Raw genomic sequence first — 13,143 nt, 5'->3', positions numbered from 1 at the left:
GCTGAGAGCAAGCAGCCACTGCATCAGTTTCAGCAAGACCAGAGAGCTCCCAGGAAGCTGCTTCCCAGCTACAACTTTCCCTCTCACCCTCCCACCTAGCTTCTATCTCCACACGCCTGCTTGCTAGGCCTGCTAGAAGCAAATCACAGTTGTGCAGATCTGAAATGACATGAAGCCTTCACCTGTAACTTCCCTAACTGTATGTTACCATGACATTCCACAAATTTGTGGCATTATACAGGTAACCTAGGACAAAGCCTGAATCATGTGGCTTCTTCCCCAGACTGCTGCTAATGACCAGAGTAGAATTTCCTGCTGCAGCACTAAGGGGATTTGGAAGTTTTACCATCTACACCAAACAACCTGCTGCACATCCCCACCAGAAGCCTTAGGAGATCTCGAGAGCTGTGGGTAGGCCCTGCACACTTGGACGATTTGCGCACTCACTGCTTACAGTGCAATTAAATACTGGCAGTGAAAAATGTTGCTGACCAGGACATGCAAACTGCTAGAAATTTCACAGAATTACTTCATAAACTGCTATTCATTCTTATTATATACATCTGTTGAGGAAATTGCATCCTATAGCCAAACCCCTGGTATTAGTGGCCAATTTAAAGAGTCGTCAGATGTCTCCTTGTTGAGCAATGTTTGCTATACCTTGGATGGTTGCTCAGAGCCTCATCTAGTGCCCAGTCAAATCTTTAAGCATCTCTTTTGACTTCAAAGGGGTTTTGAAAAGGTCTTAAGAGAGAAGGTTTCACTCTTTATTGGGAGGAAGTCATATACACATTTTTTCACCAAAAGAAATATATGAAATTCCAACAAGAAAAGAACTGAATTTAAACTTTAAACTACTTGCAGTTTCCAACATTGAACTCATAGACCTGACCTGGCCCATTATGGATGCTTTGGGATAATAGACCTATCTCTAGTACTTTGCCACAAGTGCTCTTCTACGGTAAAAAAGAAAAAAAAAAGTTGATCCTTGCGTCAGTTTCAGGCTGGTTTCAAATCTCAGTATGAATTCCAGTTTCTTTACAAATAGAATGAGAAAGTCAATTTAAAATAAACAAAGTTAATTACTGAAATTAGCACAGCTGCTAAATTAATTCAAATTAAAATGCTCTTTTGCTGCAGTGACGGATGACTTTCATAAGGTTTTGTAGTAATGTTATTTTGAAATTCCTTATGCCAAAAGCCTCAAGAGATGAACCTCTTGGAAGATTTCCAGTGTCTGATTTTGGCTGAGCTGGAAATCTCACATAAACAGCTCTTATAATCACATTACTCTTCAGATACAGTGGAGATTCACAGCTTCTAAAACCAGAAGGAACCTCCTGCATAACAGACAGAAATTTCATGCAGTAATGAGCGCCATTGAAATGCCCACAAATAAATATTTCAGTGATTACAAGTCCAACAGAAGAATATAGAAAGGCAAAACGTGTAAAGGGTCCCTTGATCCCACCAGAAAATCCCCAAATTCTTAACCTTTGCAACCTTCAATAGAAAACTATCATATTTTTCTTTACAAGAAAAGAATGCATGTTCCTATGTTATTTGACCCAGTTTTTCCATCTTGGTATCTCAGAGAGACATTCTCAAAGACTGCATATTTGTTAATTGATGAACATGTCCATTAACTAGTGGAGTAATGTCAAAAGTAGAAATCTCATACAGATTTAAAACTGCCTCCTTCATAGTCAGCCCCACAGGCAAAATTCTGGTAAAAGAGATGGCCTTCATGCCATGGTCTGAAGGTCAATGCAATGGATGGAACAGAAAGCAAATGGACACATATGTTTTAAGCATCAACAGATGACAAGAAAATTTCCTATCCAGATGTTCCTTGCTACTGGTTTCCCAGAGGGTGGATCCATTTAAATCAAGTCGATTTAAATCACTGATTTAAATCAAGACTTAAAATCAACAAGCCCAAAGCCTGATTTAAATAATTGATTTTTATGAATTTCCCATTGCTTTTTTGTTTGTTTTTTTAAAAAGGTGTATTTTCATTGGTTGATATAATTAAAACATGTTGATTTACAAATAAATACGGTTTTTACAGTAGATTTGGTACATATGTTTCCTAAGTACACTATCTATCTATCTAGCTTAACATATTTGGATACATTTTAGTACGCAATATAATGGTGTAATATATATTTCTTATTCACTAGATGATTAACTTTTTGCTCACATTTGTACAAAGCTTCATTAAGATGAAAACTTGAATTTAATTAAAACACACAAAACCAGCACTTTAAATTTACTAAAAAAACTTTAATGTTTTAGATACAGAAACTTTTTTTAATCAAAACAAGTTTTTAGAACTCATTAATCTCATCCTCCTCCCCCTTTTGATTCATAGACGGGAAGAGAAAAACAGGCTTTTCTGCTTTTTTAACTCTCTATCAGTTTCTCAGCTGTGAATGAACCAGTCCAAATGAAGAAAATAATCTTCCTGCACCTGCAGAAGTGGCTTCTGCTGGTCAAAGATCATCTAAACGTCAACAAACTCTGGTTTCAAGTGCTTTGCTAGTGACTACCACCAGTTTAGTGCTGTGACTTTCTTTAAAACATCCTCAGCAAATATGTACTGCTTGAATGGTTTGCCTCTAGCATGAAATGTATTATGGTTGGCATGATCAGTAGATGCCCATTAGGGGTGTGCGAAATGGGCCCTATTCAATTCAGATTCGGCCCAAATTGGGAACATTGATTCAATTAGTTGATTTGGATTACTATCCCTGATTCGATAAGGCTGAATCTGAATCTGAAGATTTGATGCCATTTGGAGAATCAGTGATTCGGACACAGACACAGCTTTAAATGTTTTTTCTACATACCTTGAGGTACCAGGTGTGGCTCATGAATGCTGTAATGCTGGGGCAGATGAAGTGTCCCACAGGAGCATAGGAGGGCCCACCATAAGCTCAGCGGCGACCTCAGAAGTGAACCAGAAGGAGTTCCAGTGCACTTTCGGGTCTGCCAGGGAGCACACTGCCCCCCCCAGCTCAACAATTGGCCATGGGAAGACCCCAAGTGCCCCCCCCAGACCCAGGAGGCACCAGTTGCCAAGCTGGGCAGATGTGGGGGGGGCCCCCTGTGTGCTCCCTGGTGGACCCGGAAGTGGACTGTAAGTGTTTCTGGTCCACTTCCAGGTCTGCTGCCGAGTGTGCTGGGGAGCCCCCCCCCATGCCTCCGTGGGACACTCTGTGTACTCCACCATCTCAGTGTTCACGAGCTGCCTGGTACGTTGAGGTATGTAGAAAAAACATTTAAAGCTGTGTGCACCCACCTGGCTTTGAATCCCTGCTCGCGTGCTGCCTTGGTCTGTGCTGTAGAGGGTACATGCTGGATACCCCGGGGTGGGCTTCAGTTGTCTCTCTGGCCTCCCCCAAACTCTCCTGCCATGTCTTTGAATGTTACTTCAGTTGGGGGGGGTAGCCTTGAAGGTCCCCTCAGGGATGACCACTCCACTCGCAGGATGTTCATGGGGCTCCACCTCCCCTGCACCCCAACCTTACAACAACCTCTGGCAGGGTGCCAGGTCTTAACACAGCCACCTCTCCTCAATGGATGTTCTTTGTGCCTTATTGTGTCCCTCTTTCCTCCATAGGGCAGGATCGTTGATTGTTTCAGGCCCTATGCCTGAGGCCCCTTTGAGTCTGTTGGCTCTATTCCTGGGGTTGGCACTGGTTCCCCTGTCAAGCAGGGCAAAGAAACAAAATGACAAAAAGAAAAAAAAAAGAGAACCCCAAAAGGGTCTTCCTGTCCGGTGTCCTACCAGCTGGTTCTTCCCACACTCCTGCTTGTGCTTGGCAGTACTCCCCTAACGCTGGTCCTACGGGGTCTTTCTCCCCTTTTTGCTCCCAGCCCAGCTCCCTGACCGGATACTTGAGAGTGGTCAGGTAGAAAACCTTCTGGTTCCCTGGGGTTGGTCTCAGCCAGTTCCCCCAGGTCACCATCCTGATGGCTCCGCTGCTTGGAACCTGCGCCACCAAACTTCTTCAGAGGTACAAGGGGGAAGTCACCCCCAATGCTCCTCCCCTCCTGGAGCTCTGCCTTGGTCCCCTCAGTGCGAGGGAACCTTATTGCTCCAGCTGCTGCCCATCATCTGGGCATTCCCCATTCTTGCTAGCTCTGTCTGTTGCCAGCATGGAGAGCCTCTGCCTCCTCACTTGCTCTCCCCATCTCCTTGCCAGCAGCCTCTTTTATTCTTGCCAGATGGTATGTCCCCGTGATGTCACCTGCCGGCTTTAATTGCACAAAAGCATGGTTTATGAACCATGACGGCTCTTCTTTATGTCCTTCCGGCCTTACTCCTCCTGCAGGTAAGTGTTTTGTTTGTTCTCCCTTCTTTATTTCAATGTTTTTTCCTGCACTGTACCCCATGGGCAGGGCCCCCCAATCCCTCTTCTCTGTCTCCCTGGGACACTGTGTCTATGTCTGAATCGCTGAACATTTACGAATCTCACCAAATCAATTTGGAGGGTTCTGATTTGATTCGGAGAGATTAAAGGGTCCTCTGATTCAATCTGGATTTAGAAGTGTTAGATGTTTCCCCCCTCATTCTTATATAGAAGAAAATCAGCCTTTAACTCCAGAGTTTTAAGTGGAGGCTCATTGACTCAAGGTATTATTTTATTTAAATCATTTAAATAGATTACACTTGATCTGAGCCTTCAGGAGACTAAGACATGTTGTAAATCTTAGCCCAGAGGTACTCAACCTCTAGGCGTGGTACAATGTCAATCTTGCCTGTGGTGCTCCCCATGGGTCTGGACATTTGGCAGTCAGAGAATGGTAGCACTGCTCCTCTGTTGTCAAATCTCTGGACCTATGGAGAGGCCTGGGCCTTGTGTGCCAGATCTGGCACCCAAACCCAGAACACAGGGCCCAGCGGAAGTAGGTCTGGGCCCCAGGGCTATTGGGGTGATAGGGATGGGAGGGGGCAATGCTGGCCTTCCTCCCACTTGCTTATCTCCTCACACCTTGCAGTGCCCTTCAAAAGATCTCATGACACTTTTGGGTTGAGAATCACTAGTCTAGACAGTAAGATCTGGGGAATATTGACTACCTGCATCTAGTTGCCATCATGATACGTGAGAAAGGGAGAGGTCTCCAGTAGACAGACTTCAGAGATCAGAGCCAAGAGCCAGAGTTGCTCAAAAAAACCAAGCAGGGAGGAGAAGCAGCTTTTGAGAATGGGTGCACTTTGCTTTCTGAGGCTCATAGCTCTGAAAAAGTGGAGAGCTGTTTTTGGACATCTCATTAAGAACTCTCCTTCTATGTGTACTACACATATGAGCACTAGGGATCCTGGTTTTCTCTGATAAAAAAAATCACAAAGTATCTATATATATATAGGTATCAATTAAACATAATGTTTTATTGATGTATTTATAATTTTAAAGCAATTTGGAAGCCTACCAGTGCCTCAATCACTAAAATAAAATACATTCTAAATACCTATAAATGTTGGTATTTGATTTGGGGGGGGGATTTCATGGAAAATAAGAGGTCCCCTGGTCCCCTTAGTTCATGGAATACAGGTCCAGGCCCCTCGCTCCCAAGCCACAGTCCCCCATCCCTGCTGTGCCCTGGCAGCAGCAAGGGGCACATCTCTGCATTGCTGCCCCTGCTGGTGCCAAGTGGCTAGGGGGCACTTTGCCATGGTGGCGTGGGGTTCACAGAGGCAAGAAGCTTCCCCACCTAGCCCTGCTCTGCCCTGCCATGCTGGGTCCCACCCACTGGACTTCAGATGCCTTCAGGAGAGGGCAGTAGGGTAGGGAGACTGAGCCCACAGCAGGCAGCCCACACCCACCCCTGCCCTCGTGCCCCCCCTGGAGGACACACAGTGGCAAGGAGCCAGCCCCACCCCTTTCTCCATCCTCCAGGCGAGTTGTCCATGGCCCCATCCCATTTCCCACCTGGGCCCTGCAGCCACGCATTCCTGCCCGAGGCCTCAAGCCTCATGCACCACCCAGCTGGCCAGCAGCCCCAGCCCCAGCCCCAGCCCTGCCCAACTCTCTTCCTCCTTTGCTTTGGGGGCCTCAATCTCCCCTTCCCCACCCCAGCCAGACTTACCTGTGGGAGCTGCTCTCCAGGCTGCCTGGTGTCTATGTGCATGTACATCAGGGATGGGTAATTATTTTGGGTGGAGGGCTACTTACTGAGTTTCGGCAAGCCATTGAGGGCTACATGACAGGTAGCTCATGGCAGATTAATATTAATTTTCTAAATTTTTTAGGGGCCCCACAGGCCAGATAGAATGGCCTGGCAGGCCACATCCAGCCCCTGGGCTGCATTTTGCCCACCCCGATGTACATGCATGTGGTGCCCCCTGCCTGACTGCCCTCCTCCCACTCCCCACAGTCCCTTGCAGGCTGGAACACTACCAGCATGCAGACAGCTCTTTGCAAAAGTGCACAATCCATGTGAAATCCACGTTTTTCTCTGTTTCCTTGTTAGAAGCGGAAAAGCTGGATCCCTGGTGAGCACACACAAACACAAACAGTTGCAAAAGGCCAACTATCACCTGACCTGCAACCTACAAGTTACATTTCCATAGGTGGCATAACTGCAAATAAAACCTTGCTAAAGCTTCTCTGGCAATTTTTCCACTCTCCAGCATACAATGTTGTTTTGCATTGGATTCTCAGATTTTCCACGGTGGGGCTAATACATTTTCAGAAATGGACAAGTTTTATCTAAAAAAAAAAGGCATGCTTTTAACAAGATGTTTCATTGATCACATTTACTTACCCAGAGACTTGTTTAAATGCAGATCAATTTAAGGTGGAAGTTATTCCAGCATTCAGGTGGCACAATTGACATAAAACAGCCTACTCAGATGGGAAGTCATTAGGCAGATGATGGAATACATATATTTTCTCACCTGTCTATGAATGCAAAGGTCATACTGCAAACATTAGCACTCAAAACAGGATAGGGATTTGGAACATTTGGAAGTCTATAACTGAGACAGGCATCATTTTGCTTTCAAGCTTTATGCTTCAACAGTTACAAAGGAGCTGTACTCCTTTTTGTCAGACAATCACACTGTAATTTCACAGCAATGAATGAACTCAAATGATTCAGGCAATTAATTTGCTATTCCCTTCCCTTCTAAACAAGATGAGGAGATATGAGGAGGTCTATAAAAGAATGAATGATATAATAGTGAAAGGGCCATTCAACCACTTGTTTACCCAATTTCGGAGAACAAGAGCAAAGGGAAAATGGAAATTAAAAGGAAATACTACTTTATAATTAACTCAGGACACTTGCTACCTAAGAGATTATTTGAGGCAAATATCAAGATTCAGAGAAGGGTTCGGTATATACCCAAGTATAGAAAATGCATTTTCATTAGGGCAGTGTGAAGCTTTGTGTGGTAATTTGATTCGGAGGAGATTCGGCCCGATGCAGTGTCCGAATCTCCGAAACCAAATTGAATCGGGGGACCAATTAAAAGGTCCAAATTGATTCAAAGTTCTGTGAATCTTCGGCAAAGATTCAGAGAGCTTTGATGATTCAGACAGTCCCTGGTGGCTGCAGCAGGGAGCTACAGTCACTTTGAGCTGGTAAGTACTAGGGGCAGGGGAAAGGGGGCTGGGGGAAGGACCAGCTCCCCTGCCCCCCACCCACTCCCTGGCCCCCCTAGCTCCCGATACTTAAAAAAATAGCCCCAGTGCTCACCAGGTGTTCCTGGGTGGGGGGGCAACCCTCATGAAGAGCCCCCATGCAGAGTAGGGCAGTGGGGAGCAGTGGAGATCGCCTCTCCGCCTGGCAGTACCTGCTGAGTGGGGGTTTTTTTCCCCCAAGTGCCGAGAGCTGGGGCGGATGGGGCAGCCATTGCCAGGCTGGGAGGGGGGCAGAAGATGGGCCTGGCTTGGCTGATTCAGAAATTTGGTTGCTGCCAAGTTTCCGAAAAAGATTTGGCTGAATTGAATCAGGACAGTGATTCAAATCACTGAATCGAATCACTGTCCCCTCCCCCAAATTGGTCGAATCCAAAGTGAATACTAGCCGCTTCGTACAGGCCTAATTTTCATCAGCTGTTTTACAAATAAATTAAACCAAAACAGTCCTATTTTCTTTTACACTGTTATATGTTTGATTACTTTGATATTTATAAGTTCACAAATCTAATTTATTCACTGCTTATTAGCTAATTACCTAGGAATTACTTGGGTTAACATTCAATCTTTGCCCCATAGTACAATGTAAAGTTCCTGAAAGGAGTTGTGACGCAGGATTGCATGCATGCTCTCTCCTATTAATTGGGTATCTGAATGTTTATAGTTTATATTAGAGATCTAAACTTTTAATTTCCATGGGCATTTGGGGGATGCATCACTTTACAAGCAGCATCCAACATTTGTTCTATCACAACTTAATATAGCATTTAGAAACGAAAAATATAGAAGTGAATAACAATAATGTCAAAGAAGAATGCTTTGATAATTTTCCTTTTAAAATTTTGATTCAATGATACATTGTCATGGAACATTTTAGTTGAAACAGCATTTTCCATGGAAGTTTGTTCCCACCTGAATTTCTGACAAGCTCCAGTTATTCACTGTGAGAGGTACTGTTTTTTTTAGCTGATATGAAAAATTAAGGTCAGTTACCATAAAAGATATTTGTAAAAACAGAGTTGCTTACATGTTCATTCATTCAAATTTCAACCTAAGCTGATCATATCATACCTTCCTAAGTTCTTCCTGCAGCTTCAACTGGGTTGGAGATTTCTCTGATTTTGCTCCAGTTATATGGTGCCTGACTTCAAATGCAATAGCTGCCAGGTATCATCATTATCTTTGCATATACTTCCACACATAATTCTTTGATGAATTTACAATCAGCTTCTCACTGGCCTCCAAAATTTTAAGCAAAAAATGGCCTGCTCACTTTATTTATGTATATAGACTGGTACTTGTAGGAATAAAAGTGGTAACTTCCTGTCTAAAAAAGTAATGGAAACAGAGAGGAAAAACACCTGCAGTCACCTGCAGTCAAGTGTTATATTTTTATTAAGTTCACTTGTCAGTTTTAAAAACAGCCTTGGAAATTGCACAGGCACATTTTTTACAGTAACACCTGTTTATACTTGCATGTGGCTCTATTTGAAAATACAGGCTAATTATAGCTACGTTTTTATGCTCACACACAAACTGGCCCAAATCAGCAAAAGTCCCTAACATTTACTCTCCTATGTGTAATATCCAGCTCTCACTCTGCTTTCAGAAACGTCATAAAAAGTTCAGGTTTGTAATCTCAGATTTTGCATCAGCATGATTTTAAAAGCAGAATTCACCTTCATTCCATCAATTGTTTTCCTTTTCCCTGCCTGCTGCACAGTTCATTATTCAGGAGCTCCCACTTCTTGTCTTGTGCTTTCATAACCCTCTTCTCTATTAACAAGGCCATTAGAGAAATGATTCCACTTCTCTGTATTATTTCACCACTACTCCCTATTCTATGCAACCTTAATTAATTTTATGCAGTATGTCAGATCTAATAAGTTATTTTAATGAAAATAAGCACACCTTCTCTCTGCCTTTGTTCTGTTTTCGTTGGTGTTTCTTTATCACCATGCATTATAATATCTCCCACTACAGCCCTCAAACATCTGTTTGCAGAAGGCACTTTGAAAGGACATAGCAGTTTTATCATGGTAATGATTGTTTTATTGTTCCTATGTAGCTCCCAACCACTGGTACTCATGTTAATGTTGGTAATTCAGACTTCCTTGGGTAGAATAAAAGGAACAGTGTGAGATCCCTCCAAAAAATGTAATTTTTCCCGTACCTATCAACAATGGCTATTAGCTTATGCTTTGTAATTTTTTCAGCCAAACCAAACGGCAGCCCAGAGTTGGGGAAAAAAAGAAACAAAGAACAAAACAAAACAAGGCCCTCTGACTTTCTGCCTTGCTGGTTTAGTTTCATAGTTGGTAGGGTCAGAAGGGACCTGAGCAGAGCATCATGTCCGACCTCCTGCCATGGGCAGGAAAGAAAGAAAGCTGGGGTCAAATGACCGCAGACAGGTGATTATCTAGCCTCCTTTTGAAGACCACCAGGGTAGGAGTGAGCACCACTTCCCTTGGAAGTTGGTTCCAGATTCTAGCCGCCCTAACTGTGAAATAATGCCTCCTGATACCTAGCCTGAATCTACTCTCTGTCAACTTATGACCGTTATTCTTTGTTACTCCCAGTAGTGCTCGGGGGAACAGGGACTCCCCCATAGCCTGCTGGTCCCCCTTGGCCAGTTTGTAGATGGGCACCAGATCCCCCCTCAGCCTTCTTTTGTGGAGGCTGAACAGGTTCAGGTCCCTTAGCCTCTGCTCATAGGGCCTGGCCTGCTGCCCTCTGATCATGCGAGTAGCCCTCCTCTGGACCCTCTTGATGCTGTCCACATCCCTCCTGAGTGGCAGTGGAGTACTGTGTCCAGTTCTTGGAGTATTGTGTCCAGTTCTGGGTGCTGCACTTCAGGTGCCACTGGTGAGTGGAATTGTACTTGGGTTGGAGTATAGAGCCGAAGTACAACTGTGAGACACTGCAAGGGTTTGTCTAGTGCAGTAGTTTTCAACCTTTTTATCATTTGCAGACCCCTTTGGAAATGTCAAATGGAGATGTGGACCCCTTTGAATTGTAACTGTGGGTATCCACATACTTTTAATTGATCATAGTCATCTTTTGCAGACCCCTTAGACATAGTCTGTGACCCCCAGGGGTCTGTGGACCACAGGTTGAAAACCATTAGTCTAGTGCAAAGGAACATCCTGCTGAGACACCCTGTGCTGATGCACTTGTTTAGTGCTTCAACTATTGCAGGATGCCAGCTGAGAGGCAGAGCTCACTGGTGCATGTAAGTGGAGTGGGCATTATATGTCTCTCAGCATGGTGCTGCCTTGCACTGCATAGTCATATCCATAGAACCAAAAGGTATGTCAATACTGCTTCTACAGAGCTCTATGGATCATGGTCAAGAATCAGTCTCTGTCCACGTGCTTCAGCTCTGCACATGCCAGATGCAGAAATGAGGTAATGAAGCCTGAAAAAGGGTCTTTGTGCCTGAAAGCTTGCAAAGAACAATTTTTTCAACTATTTAGTTGGTCTAATAAAAGATATCTACCCAAAGAACCTTGTCTACTTGCATCATTAAAGAGCAAAACACCTTTGAAACCCTCACCCTTATGTGCCTAAGGCCTGATATGCACTACAGAAGGTGCCTTTTGTTGCCATAGGTTTGCCTATGTCCACACAAAGGTTTGATGTAAGCTGGACATCCAGCCCATCAGTCACATGAACCACCTCATCAAACAACGTAAGTCCCTAGCCAACATATAGCCACTGCCCCAAATGCCAGTAAGGATGTGCCCTGGAATTGCAGCAATAGTGGAAACTGTGACCACTGGTCTTATACCCACAGTACAACTTGTTTTCTTCTGATGCAACCTTTAGCCACAAGGACATGCAGCACCAGTAACAACAGCCAAGCTACACACGTGCTTCAGCAATGTTACAAAGTCCAGTTTGTGTAAGCCAATGGATGTGGTGGTGAGCTTTGCCAGTGTATATGAGGGCTACATCTAACTGAAAGCTAAGAGAATTTAGTTTCTTATATGCTTTAGTCATTTCCAACTCAGACACTTTTGAAAAATTACCCTTTTTAAACATTTTAGTAAGAAGACTTCTTTAGGGACCCCTATTTCTGCTTGGATTGAATCAAAACTCCAGCTGTAGCATTCAGTAAGAAAGATGGTCCTTTAAAAATGGAAATACCAAAATATACATTTAATGAATGACTACAACATCCAGACAAATTCTGGCTGCTAGGAATTTTCTGTCTCTCTAAATGACAATATTCTGCTTCTTATCTGCCCTAACGTCATCTCATATAATAATCACAGCTCAGAGCACATGCTGGGTTTCACACTGAATGTTGGATTTACATTGTTCTACTCTGTCAGGAATACGGCAATATTAACACTCAGGGTCGTAGGGTCCCGTAGATTCATTTACATAGCCTCCACCAATATTTGTGGTGCACAGAGCTTTAAGAATGCTGAAAACTGAAACTGCTACTGCACTTTTAAGGTCAGGAATATTCTGTGTAGCCAAGTTATACAGAATTGTCATTTTGAAGCTGCTGTAGCTGGAAGGCCCACACAGCTACTGGCTTCTGTGTAATAACAATAGCTTGTACCAGCTGAGAGTACAGATTGTAAAAAGACTATAAAAATAGAATGGGGCCAATGTAGCTCATAAACAAGGACCCTGTGTGTTGCTAACTGGATTATTCTATTGTTAGTTGCTTCTATGATTCATTTAAAGTCATTTTAGCATAAATTAAAAGACCTAATGGACTGACTGGATGTTGGAAGACAACATATTTTGGCTGGCTGTATAAGTAAGTATCAAGGGCAACTTTGAGATTAATAAAAGTTAATTTTTAGAAAAACCTACATAGATCAGTCAAGCCTCAACACATCAGGCTGTTCCTTTCATCCTCTGGTTATTGCTGCCTCACCTCCATAGAGAGGAGCGCTGCCAGCTCCTACTACTGCTGTCACACCACCTCTGTTGGATGCTGCTGTTGGTGCTCCTCTTTTGCACAGTGATTGTGTGCTGCTTATTGCTGCTGCTTTGCATTGAAAGACTTCATCACTGACTTATTCACATGCACGTTGGCAAGTACCACTGCCCATTATTGTTGTTGCTGCTCTCTCTCTCTGGACACCAGTGGCTGCTCCTGCTCATCTTTATCACTTGGGACTGCCAAGTGGTGATGCACTGTGTGTTACCACTCAGTCCTACTGAATCGGAGGGCAGTGCTGCATACTGGTGCAAATGGCACGATTACTAATGGCAGTGCAATGATCGCATACCTAATTTGTCAGTCTTTCCTCAATTGTCATCTGAAGATGGCTTCCATGAGTAATACACTGGACTTCCATAAGGAATACAGCTTTTAGAATCCTATTTATTTGTTTATTAATAAATTGCCATTTTCATAATAGCATAGGGTCCAAGAACAGTAACTATTACTACTACTTCTCTTTTTCCTTCCTTCACTTGTCTCATCTAAATGAGATTGATGTTACTGATTCTGGCTCTCCATCAG

Source organism: Crocodylus siamensis, chromosome 2 (assembly GCF_052110815.1).
Source record: "Crocodylus siamensis isolate JL-2025a chromosome 2, ASM5211081v1, whole genome shotgun sequence".
NCBI classification, from domain to species: Eukaryota; Metazoa; Chordata; order Crocodylia; family Crocodylidae; genus Crocodylus; species Crocodylus siamensis.
This window is presented reverse-complemented; position numbering follows the sequence as displayed.